The sequence below is a fragment of the Theropithecus gelada genome, chromosome 9 (genome assembly GCF_003255815.1).
Source record: "Theropithecus gelada isolate Dixy chromosome 9, Tgel_1.0, whole genome shotgun sequence".
In the NCBI taxonomy this organism is placed as follows: domain Eukaryota; kingdom Metazoa; phylum Chordata; class Mammalia; order Primates; family Cercopithecidae; genus Theropithecus; species Theropithecus gelada.
In genome coordinates, this window is record NC_037677.1 from 41,477,343 (window position 1) to 41,489,909 (window position 12,567).

A 12,567-nucleotide genomic window follows, 5' to 3' on the forward strand; every position below is an offset into this window, starting at 1 on the left:
ACACAGAGCTGGCACGAAGGAGCTGTGCCCGTGGGAGCTTCGGAGTCCTCAGGCCAGGCCGGCCCTGGCTCTGCCACCTCCTGGCTGGAAGACCTTCAGGCACCTACTGAGCCTCTCAGGGGCCCAGCATCCTCATCTGTGGGACAGGGATAATAACAGGGTTGTTTTGAGAGTGAAAGCACAAAACACAGAGCCTGGCTGGAGAAAGCACAGGTAGCTGAGGTCAGCTGAGACTGAGTTAACTGTTCTGAGAAGAGCAGACAGGCCATCCCCCGAAGGCATCAGTGCAGGCAGGAGGGAACCTGCACTTTGCAGTCTCAACACCTGGGGACACAATTCGTGCTAATCTGACCCGCAAAATACCAAAGGATACACCCAAGACCCTGGACCAACATCCCACAACGATGCCTCCTGGTTTCTTCTCTAAGAATACTTCTTTAAAAGTTCCCCAGGAAGCTAACTCTATATTCCTAATATAGAGTTCCATGGACCATGGAAAGAAAACAAGTGTCTCAGTAGGTTTGTTTAACAAATGTGCAAATGCAGGGATGAACGAAGACGCCCAAAGTCACGGAGCAGCTCAGTCGCCTCCGACATTCTCGGGGGCCACATCCACCTCCAACCTCTGCCCTGTTCACGCTTTCCTCCACCCAGGTTCCCCTCTTGCCCTGGCACTCCAGGAATTATTTGCTGTCCTGGAAGCTTCCTTTCTCTCCTCCACAGACCCTGAGCCTGGAGCCTCCCTGCCTGCGTGTTCATCTCGTCCTCCGAGTTCCAGGAGCAGGCGTCTGTCCTGCTCACCCTGACTCGGCAGGGAGGGCTGAGCTCTGGAGCCTGAGTGGACCCAGACCTGCCCCATGGCCTCCTGTGCCTCGGTGTCCTCCTCTGCCTCCATGTCCTCCTCACCCTCGACTCACCGAGAAGCCCTGAGGACATGAGGACTGGACCATGCCCAAGACCCACATTGGGGCCTGGCACACACCAAGCGCCCAGTGAATGCTCGATGACTGAGGACAGCATCGCTTCTTCTAAGAGGGAAAACAAAAAGGAAAGTCAACCAGAGACGATTTGTAAAAGATGGTTTTGACTGAGGCCTTGAAGGACGGGCAAGGATGGGCAAGGGGAGGGAGGACTCAAAGTGCAGAGATGAGAAGGCTCTAGGTGCATGAGTGCCTGTGCATGTGAACGTGCATGTGTGTGCATGTACATGTGTGTGTGCATGTGCCTTGCAGCCTTGCATGTGTGTGTGCATATGCATATGTGTGTTCATATGAGCATGCATGTGTGTGTGCCCTAGTCCAGACAGGGCTCTGAGTGCACTGTGGGGGACAGATGATTTCAGACTCCACCCTGAGTCTGAAATCAGTGGGACAGATGACCTTGAACAAGCCCTTATGGCTCACTTAGTGTGAGCCAAACTCCATAGAGACAGTGACGGCAGGACACATGCATGGGGGTCCACCTTCCCAGAGCTGGAGCCCACATAGCTCCAGGACCTCAAGGGAAGCCCCAGAGGCTGAGGGGCCCAAGAGGCCCATCCATCCAATGGACCCAAGGAAACTTCGGGGACTTCTCTGTTAAGATTTGAAAGGGGTGGGGTGCCGTGGCTCATGCCTGTAATCCTAGCATTTTGGGAGGCTGCAGTAGGGAGATCACGAGGTCAGGAGTTCAAGACCAGCCTGGCCAACATAGTGAAACCCCGTGTCTACTAAAAATACAAAATAAATTAGCTGGGCGTGATGGCAGGCGCCTGTAGTCCCAGCTACTTGGGAGGCTGAGGCAGGAGAATCGCTTGAACTGGGGAAGTGGAAGTTGCAGTGAGCTGAGACTGCACCACTGCACTCCAGCCTGGGAGAGAGAGCAAGACTCCATTTCAAAAAAAAAAAAAAAAAGATTTGAAGGGAGCCCAGGGGGCAGGGTTGGGTGGGCACAGGATGGAGATGGCAACACCCTTGCTCTTGGGTAGCCGCTGCCAGCCCCAGCATATCCTCAGCAGTGCTGAGGTGCTGTTGTCACTCCACCACTACCTCTAGTGTGAGGCCCAAGAGAAATTCACGTGACACACCTGCCTGGGCTTGGTGAGTGGAAAGCTCCCATTGACGTGAGCACTGGTGGTAAGGATGGAGAGGGAGGTGGAGATGGAGGTGACAGCGGGGGCAGATCAAGAGAACGGCTGTGGCAGGGAGGTCCTCCCAGTCAGCCTTCAGGAGGCCCATGGCCGGCCTCGGGGTAGGAGGAAAGAATGTGGACCAAAAGCAGAACGTCCAGCCAGGGGAGGCCCCAGCAATGGCTGTATCAGGGCTGAGTGTGATCACAGGAAAAGCGACCCAAGGATTCAAATCGAAAGGAGTCAAGACTACACGGAAGCCTACCTCTCCATGATGGCAACTTTGGAAGAACATATGAGCTTGCAGAAGTGCACAGAAGGCACTGCTGGCCTGAATGGGTCCTCGGGCCCTGGTCTCAGGCTGGCTTCTCTCCCTTCCCCAGACCTGCCGCAGCTCCATCCCCTCTCTCCTGCATCCTAGGATTGCTCCCAAATAACCACCTGTTCACAAGCCTTTTCTTTATTTTCTTTTTGCCTTTTTTTCTTTACATTTAAAGCATGAGTCCATCTGGAGCTTATTTTAAAGCATAGTATGAGGACTGACATTGACCTGTTTTTTAAATGGAATAACTAGTTGTCCCAATCTTGCTCGTTGGATAACGCTGCTCTGTTTCAGGAGCACCCCCACTGGCATGCACTCATGGGTCTGTACCCCTGGGCTGTCCATCTGGGTACTCCCCTGCCTGTGGCACCCCCTTCCCAAGGGCTGGCCTCACCCAGGGCCCAGCTGCCCTCTCCGTGGCCTGTGCCTTCCTTTCCTGATGCCTCAGATTCCCCCCATTCTCCAGCACTCTCTCCATCTTCCTGGCCTCGCTGGGCACCTCCCCTGAGGTGCAGGACTGCCCTGCTCCAGCCCCCAGCTTCCTCACTCCCAAAGCCTTGTGGCCTTGAAGCAGGAGCCCCAGGTTGCATCTGGATGGCAGCTTCTCTCCTGGCCAACAAAGGCATGGTGCTGGCTCCCTTCCCAGCATCTCCCCTCAACTCCTCAGCTCCACCCTAGGGCCTTAACACACATATGAACAGCACACACATGTACAAACATAGGCACACACAGACATACACAAAAATGCACAGACTTACACAGACACATACAGATGTGCACACATATGCATACACAGATGTGTTCATGCAAACTCACACGTGCACACTCACGGGCGCGTACACATGTGTATGTTATGCTAAGAAATCTATTTTGTGTAGAAGACACTCAGGCTCAAATACGCGTCCAAAGCTACAGAGTGGCAGAACTCAGGTCTCTAGTGCACACAGCCCCTGACTTACCGCAGTTCCACTTAACAGTTTTCAACTTTACAGTGATGCAAAAGTCATCCACAGTCAGCAGAAACCCTCGTTTAACACGGCCACGCGGTTTTTCGCTTTCAGTACAGTAGTCAATGATTACATGAGGTATCTGACAATTGACTACAAAACAGGCTTGGTATTGATACTTCTCCCCACTGCAGGCTCAGGGCAGTGTTCCCAGCGGGCCAGCGTGGGCCCCCACGCTGTGCTATTCGGTAGTCAGGTGGACTGTCATTTTCCACTCGCAGTGGCCTCATGGGGCCGCAGCCAGCGGTAAGTTGAGCAGCGTCTGTACTTTTAGCTCCACCCTGGATATTTTTAAGTGACAGATTTACGAAAAAAAAAAAAAAAATAGAGGGTTCCAAATAGTAGGGACATAAAAGGAGATAATGCATGTTGCGGTCAGTATATGCCTGGGAGCATAAGCACTACAGGGGCACCAGCAGGCGTGACTAGCGGTTGTTCCTGCTCTTCCTGGCAGCAGCGACCTGGGCCTGAGACTGACCGCCCTGGCCACAGCCCAAGGCGAGGCTGCGGGGAGCCAGGAGCCGCCACGCTCCTCAGTCGCGTGTCTGCGGCGCCACCCAGTGGCCACTGCGTGGAACTCCCCGTGGTGCGGGCCGGGAAGGCCGGGTCCCCCCAGAGCCGGAGCTGGAGCACAGTGGTGCGCACTCGGCCCAGGGCATCCCACAGCACCCGGAGACTGGGGGCTGGTTCCCGAAACCCCCAGGGGTGAGCGGAAGGAGGTCCCCAGCCTGCTGAGAGCTGTCCTCTGAGCACACACATGCGCACACTCACACGTGCATGTGTGCATCCTCGGGCAACCAGACGCGTTCACACGCACGCACACACGTGTGCACACGCACCGTCTTTCACAAGCGTATGACGCGTTCACACAAGAGTGTGACTCGTTCACACGCACGCACACTCCCTCTGCCTCGAGCCTGGAAGGAGCTCTGGGCTCATGAGAGGTGGAAACCATTACCGCGGCAGAGAGGCGGCGCCAGGACCAGGATGCGCGCGTTTATTTCAGACGCGAAAACCGAGGCCGGGAAGAGACAGCCAGTTTCCAACCCTGTCCAGCGTGTCTGCTGACCGCGCCTCCTGTGTGCGACCTGGGCGGGGGTGAGGGCAGCGGGCCCACCGCACGCCTGGCCGGCCCCGGAGCCTGGAACCGCTGCCTCAGGAGTCCCCGGTAGCCGCACCCAGCGCTTGAGGGTCCCTTGGAGCCAGGCTTCCCGGCACACAGGAGCGGTGAAGCTTCGGGGCGCGGGGCAGGGCACTGTGGGTCCTCGGGTGGGGACTCTGCAGTTGAGTCTTTAAGGACGAGGTCACTGAGGATCAGGGAACCAGGAGAGAAGGGAGGGTGGGGAGGGTTGCCCCTACCTAGTGGGAGAAGCATGTGAAAGCCCCCCAAGAGGGCTGGGGGTGATCAAGCGCTCCGCCTGGCCTCTCCCTGTAGACTGCTCTGGCGCCCCAGAGCCTCCGTTCTCCAAGCCCCATGGATGCCCCTAGAAAGGTGACGCCCTCGCCCACGCTGAGCTCCGAGTGCTACACAAGAACTCAAAGAGCCGTGTGCCAAGGCACAGGCCCTCCCCGTGTTATACGCAGGACTGAGGCACCAGGAGGCCCAGGAACCGGCTCAAGTTCGCAGGACTTCATGGCAGGATCTGAAACAGGCAGACCAGTTCCAAAATCCATGCTCTTTTCAAATGTTTTGATTGTGGTGAAAATATACTTAACATAAAATGCACAGTTGTACCATCTTTTAGTGTAGGGTTAACTGGCGTTTAAGTGTACTCACATTGTCGCATATCCCCTATCACTGTCCATCTCCAGAACTTTTTCACCTTCCCGATAGGAAACCATACCTATTGAACACTGAACCCGTTGAACACCAACTCCCTCCTTTTGGTAACCATTACACTTTCTGTCTCTGTGAATTTGTCCATTCTGGGCCCCTCATGTAAGTGGAATCGCAACGTATTTGCCCTTTTGTGGCTGGCTTATTTCACCTAGCACAATGTCCTCAACGCTCATGCATGTTGGTGGGCCTCTCAGAATTTCCTTTCTGGCGGGGCACTGTGGCTCACGCCTATAATCCCAGCTCTTAGGGAGGCAGAGGCGGGAGGATAGCTTGAACCCAGGAGTTCGAGACCTGCCTGGGCAATATAGTGAGACCTCATTCTCCACAAAAAGTAAGAAAAAAAAAAAGACAGAGAAAAAGAATTTCCTTCCTGGTAAAGGTTCAGTAACAGTCTACTGTATGCATAACCACATTTTGCTTGCCCATCCACTCACCTATAGACCCCCAGAATGCTTCTACATTTTGACTCTTGTGAATCATGCTGCTTTGAACATGGGTGTGCAAATATCTGTGAGAGTCCCTGCTCTAAAAAAAATCCACATTCTTGGCACCACGAAGAATCACCTCTCACAGACACCAGGGAAAAGCAGGTCTGTCTGAGAGCAGAGGGTGAGGAGGGGAAAGCCGGGCTGCGGACCACAGTGGGCAGAGGAAAACTCACCCGCGTGTTCCAAAACTCACCCGCGTGTTCCTATGTGTGGGAGGAGAGAGGAGAAATACCCTCCAGTGAAGGAACTCTGGCAGCAGCCAGCTCCATTCCTGCTTGAACTGTGGAGGGCCAGCTCAGGAGCCCAGGCCATGAAGAAGCCAAATGACCCACAAAGTCCATCAGGAAACAGAAGTGGGCGGTGTCTCAGCTGCAACAACAAACAGAGATAGGACCAGCCACCCACCCTCCAACCCAGAGGAAATGCATCCACCACACAACTACCACCACTGCGCTCATGACACTCTCAGAGACAGGCATGGGAGCTCCCGGCAAGGCACAACCAGGGCAAGTGACAGTTTGCCAGTCCTGGGCAAGCAGACACCTGTCCTCTCTCCAGTCCCCCATCCACCAGCCTGCGCAAGCAGAGAAACATCCTGCATAAATTAAAAGATTAACTGGATCATCGAAAGATCTGAGCAAACAAAACAAGTAAGACAAAAAACAAACAAACAAACAAACCACCAACAGAAGAACACTCATTTTTACAGAGAGATTTGAGCCCATCCCAACAGAGTACAATGCTGTTTCCAAGCTCATGGACAGCATTTGGAAAAATTAGCTGTGCTAAAGGAGCAGGAAGCCTCAGTCCCTTTCCCGGAACTGCTGTTACACAAATCACATTCTCTCACCAGGGAGCCACAAAATTAGAAACCTGCAATAACAAAGACCATGTTAAAAGTGCATTTGGGGGCTGGGCGTGGTGGCTCATGCCTGTAATCCCAGCACTTTGAGAGGCTGAAGCGGGTGGATGACCCAAGGTCAGGAGATCAAGACCAGCCTGGGCAACATAATGAAACCTGTCTCTACTAAAAATGCAAAAAATTAGCCAGGCATAGTGGCACGTACCTGTAAACCCAGCTACTGGGGAGGCTGAAGCAACAAAATCACCTAAACTTAGGAGGCAGAGGTTGCAGTGAGCTGAGATTGTGCCACTGCACTCCAGCCTGAGCGACAGAATGAGACTCTGTCTCAAAGAAAAAAAAAAAAAAGAAAATGTGTGTTTTGGAAACAAAGTTAGTTTTCACAATGAAAATTATAAAATGCCTGTAACTCAATAGCAATAGGGTATTACATATTAAAATTATGAACTCAACAAAATTGACACTTAGGGAGAAATTTATATCCTCAGATTAATTTGTGATAAACAGGATAAAAGGAGAAAGCTGATGATAATTTGAGTAAAAGAGAAAAAAAACTAAAATGAAAAACTTCAGAAGCAAACTACAATAAGTGTGTGACCTATCAGAATCTTTGGATATGTCCAAAGCATTTCCCAGGGGAAACGTTATAGCTGCAAGTGTTTATTAATACGCTTGAACAAAAGACATATAAAATTATATAAAGTAAGTAAACATACAAGAAGCTTTTTAAAGGGAAACAAGAAATCAATGTATTTAATTTTAAAGCAGCCATAATAAAAGTAGACTTGATAAATAAAACCCAAAACCACTTCTTTGAAAAGACCGTTAAAAAAACCTCTGGGAAGTCAAGCAAAAGAGAAAGAAAAGGCACAAATTTTAAAACATTAGAGGTAGAAAAATGGCATAATAACCGATGTGGAGAAGCTGCTTCAAATCAAGGAGACAGGAGACCAGCTTCATTCCATGGAAGGCCAGCTTCATTCCAGTAGGTTCTGTTTCACCTGGATGAAATGAAAGGTTTTCTTAGAATGTATAAATTGGCTTAGCAGGAGGCAGAAAACCTGAATAAATAGAACCATACACAGAACAAACAGAAATGGTAAGCAGAGGTGGTCGAGGGGCTCCATCAGCCTCCAGGGACGGGCTGCTGTGTTAGGGAGGGCCAGAGCACAGGGGAAGTGGAGCATGATTCTTTCTACAAGATTAGCAAGCTGAACATGAATCTCACACATGCACACACACCACAGTGACATGGAAGGAACCCCCAGGACACTTATGAGATGTAAAAATAGAAAGCTTCTGCACAAAACAATTGTATGCATTTAAAAGATATCATGTGGCCGAAAATAGTGATCTACGTATGCCAGTGTCTAGGAAGAAACCTGGAAGGCGCACGCCAGACTCACTGCTGGGTTGGCTGGGGAGGAGATGAGGGGGTGGGAGCAGCTAAGGAGGACACACACTCTTTTAACTCTGTTCCCGTGTTGCTGGGACATTTACAAACTGAAGATATATATTTTTAATTAATTACTTTTTAAAATTTTACCTTAAGTTCTGGGATACATGTGCAGAACGTGCAGGCTTATTACATAGGTATACATGTGCCATGGTGGTTTGCTGCACCTGTCAACCTGTCACCTAGATTTTAAGCCCTGCATGCATTAGGTATTTGTCATAATGCTCTCCTTCCCCTTGCCCCCCATCCCCCAATAGACCCCGGTGTGTGATGTTCCCCTCCCTGTGTCCACATGTTCTCATCGTTCAACTCCTACCTATGAGTGAGAACGTGTGGTACAAACTGAAGATATTTATACATTACTTTAAAGTAATTAAATTAAATTAATTTTAAAGCAGCCATAATAAAAGTAGACTTGATAAATAAAACTTGATAAATAAACTAAATGTAAGTCAATCACTACATGTAAACAAATAAAACCAAAAATAACAAGAGAAAAGTAATTCATACTTTAATAATTACTAATTTAAATATTTCTCAACTAAAAATTAAAAATTTAGAAAATGTGGAAATATGTTTCATAATAGGAGGATATTATAAATGAAAGGGCATTTCTGTAGTCAAAGGGGTAGGAAAGACTCACCCAAATAAGACACAACCTCAAAACCAAAAGGAAAACCACCAGGTTTTGATTATATGAATATCTAAAACTCTGAATACAGAAAGGCCTCATGGACATGTCAAAAGGTAAGCTTCACACCAGGGAAAAGTCTTTTATAACATGTATAAGCAGCCACGGGATTTATATGCAGAACATATAAAGAGCTTTTACAAAATCAATGTGTGAAGGGCAACCACCTAACAGAAAAAAGGGCAGAGGATTAGCACAAACCACAGGAGACAGCAGAATGGCCAGTAAACACTTGAAGGGATGCTAAACCCTCCCGCTGTCTAATAAAAATGCAAACGTAAACAATAATGAAATGCGCCTTGTGCTCACCAGACTGGCAAGATGAAAAGTCCTGAGCCCCTTCACCGCCAGTGGAGTCGGGAAATGGGCACTTCCTGCCCTGCGAGAGGACACGGGATCTGGCACAGCCGTTTAGGAGCACGGAGTGACTCGAAAATGTGGAGGGGAAATGCACCTACTCCCTGACTGACGATTCCAATCCTGCTTCAAATAATCTACTCCAGAAAAGTGGCCACCAGCATGTGCTGGGATGTGCCCCAACCAAACAGTGAAGGATTTAAGACTTATCACCATTATAAAGATTAGCAAATGGAGACTGGGAAAGATTAAATGCCTGGTCCAAGTCACAGGACTGGCAAATACAGTCGTCCCTAGGATTCGGTAGGGGATTGGTTCCAGGACCCCTGAAGATATGAAAATCCACAGAAGCTCAAGTCCCTGAGCATGACATAGTATCTGTATGTAACCTGCGCACATCCTCCCGTATAGCTGAAACCATCTCTAAGTTACCTGTAATATCTTGTATACTGTGAATGCTATGGAAACAGGTGTTATACTGTTAGGGAATAACAGCAAGGAAAAAAGTCTGTACACGTTCAGTACAGACAGAACCATCCACTTCTTTTTCTGAATATTTTCAACCCATGGTTGGTTGAATCCAAGGACTGGAACCCATAGGTAGGGAGGGTCCACTGCAGTAGAAACACGTTTTGAGTTTAAGCAGTGGAAGTCCCTTGCTTTCAACCTCTACACTGCACAAAAGCCATCACAACTGGACATGCAGGAAAAGTGAAAGCAACCAAAATACACTCCTGAAATAAAGTATGGTCTAAGCACTCCGTGGAATTTTTGCAGCTATGGAAACTGATAACACAGTGACATGCAGTGCTCTCTGAAGCATATTTTTATCAGAGGCATTAAAGGGAAAAGTTAGAATTAAGTTTATTTGAAAGAATAAAGACAAAAGAACAGGCAGAAAAAAAATGAAGAGAAATTTGCCTTGCCAATGTTAAAATGCCTGATACACCAAATCATGCAAACACAACATCAAAACACAGCTTGGTGGAGATGGAGGGACAGATGGGGAGGTGGAGACTGTGGAAAGACTGGAAAACAGTCCCAAAGGGACAAACGTCTCCATATGGAACTTTTTTTTTTTTTTTTGACACGGTGGCTCTGTCTCCCAGACTGGAGTGCAGTGGCATGATCTCGGCTCATTGCAACCTCCATCTCCCGGGTTCAAGTGATTCTCCTGCCTCAGCCCCCCCAGTAGCTGGATTATAGGCATGCACCACCATGCCCTGCTAATTTTTCTATTTTTAGTGGACACAAGATTTCCCCATGTTGGTCAGGTTGGTCTCGAACTCCTAGCCTAACGTGATCCGCCCGCTTCTCCCCTCCAAAGTGCTGGTATTACAGGCGCCTGCCACCCCGCCCAGCTAATTTTTGTATTTTTAGTAAAGACTGGACAGGGTTTCACCATGTTGGCCAGGCTGGTCTCAAACTCCTGACCTCAAGTGATCCAACCGCCTGGGCCTCCCAAAATGCCTGGGTTACAGTGTGAGCCACGGCATCCGGCCAAAACACATTTCCTTTTAATGGAAACAGTAACTCTCTGTGGCCACCCAGCCAGCCCACATTCCTCCACCAGGCAACCACCGCCTCCGAAGAAGCTGGACTGTGCGGCACACGCGTAGATCATTGCTTACTTAGATGACTGTGAACCATCCACGCTGGGGAAGCACCACTCCTCCCCAGACCTGGCAGCATCCTCCCCGGTTCCTTTTTCTTGCTGAAATATTTCTCCAAGAGTGTTTTTGGGGTTGACTCTCAAGGGGCTGATAGGACTGAGGATGGCTTCCTACGCGCCCGTATTTCACGGCGGTGAGCAGGCCGCAGTCCGGGTTCAAGTCCTTTCCTCTCGCGTCTGAAGCTGTCACTCCCTTTCTTCCTGCATCTGTTGTCTGTGCCGCGATTCTATCGTCAGCACCACTCCCGTTCCTGTGCGGGTTACCTGCTTTTTCTCTTTGGAAGTTTTTAGCAATTTTGACTCAAAATGTAGATGTTTTTTCTTTGAAATTACACATAACATTTTAACTTTAAAATGTAATTAACGCTTTGCAAGCCCTTTCAGTTTGAGGATGTGCGTCTTTTCTTAATTGGGGAAAGTTCCTAGTCATTTTTCAGATACCTCCTCTTATCTATTCATTTTTCCTCTTCTAAGCACTGAATATTTCTCCCTCACCTCTGTCTCTTCAGCCCCTTCAGGTCCTTCTAGAAGAGCTCAGAGCCTGACCTGCCTCAGTCGTTCATTTTCTGCTCTCCAACCTTCCTACCAAGTTCATCACCTCAGCACCCGTGTGTTCCAGTCCAGTATCCCCAGCTGCGGCTTCTGCATAACTGCCGATTCCAGCCGCGCTCTCCCTGCCTCATGAGGGTATGTGACGGATTGGCCGGTCTTGTCGGCTCATCTGCTCCCTCCGGTGTAAGACCTTGGGGTTTTTCTCTCCCAGAGTTTACTCCCCTCGCTGTCTCGTTTCCTCAGGCCACTCTCTGTTCCCTGGGGATGGTCAGCTGCCTTCGTCTTAGGCCCCAGTTGACACCTTCCTGGTGGGTTTCAGGGAGGCAGACAGGAACTCCTCCGGGCAGAGCCTCTGGCAGGATGATTGGGGTCCTCTTTGCTCACCCCCGGGGGCTGCTCTGGTCTGCAGGGAACACCCCTGTCCTTCTAGCTGGTGCTGTCTGTCCAGGGCTGCCCTGTGCTGTATTTGGTTGTCCTTGGGCTGGGGAGGAGGGCTGCCCAGGGGCCACCAGCCAGCCTGCCCAGGCATCATGGCCCTCACTCCAGGAGGCTCCTGAGGTGCTCTGGCCTTGCCTGAAGCTGGTACGGGTGGTACGGGTGGGATCTTCTTCAGGAAGATCCTGGGGCTGGTACGGGTGGGATCTTCTACAGGAAAGCAGGGCCGGGCAGCCCCAGGTGGGCCATGGAGCAGACAGCTGCAGCCTGGCCCGGGGGCGCATGCAGTGTGGCCACCTCCACTCAGACTGTGCTTCCCCTCCCGCCCCAGACTCCACCACGACCACCCGGCCTCCGCGAGGCCCTCCGGGGTTTCCTCTTAGGTTCTGGGATCCAACAACTGTCATCCCTTTGATGGCATCTCCAAGGTCTGGATTCATGGGAAGGAGCCAGCAGCCTGTATTAATTAATCACCTCATAAAAGAACCAAAAGCCAAATTTACAAACAAAAATCATAACATTAGATGTTGTCAGGGGTGGAGGAAATGGAGATGTGGAAACATTGCTGGTGGGTGTGTGAACCGTCACACCCTCCCGAGGACTTTGTGGCAACACGTTCCAAATGCCTGGAGAGTGGACCCTGGTGTTCTATGACGAGGTGGCATCTGCTCTCTAAATACAACTGGACACCCTGGAAATAATTTAACAGACATAAGAGGACTCTGGGAGGTGGAGAGGAAGGAAGGCTGTCCAGGAACCTCAGGACTTTGGGGGTGAC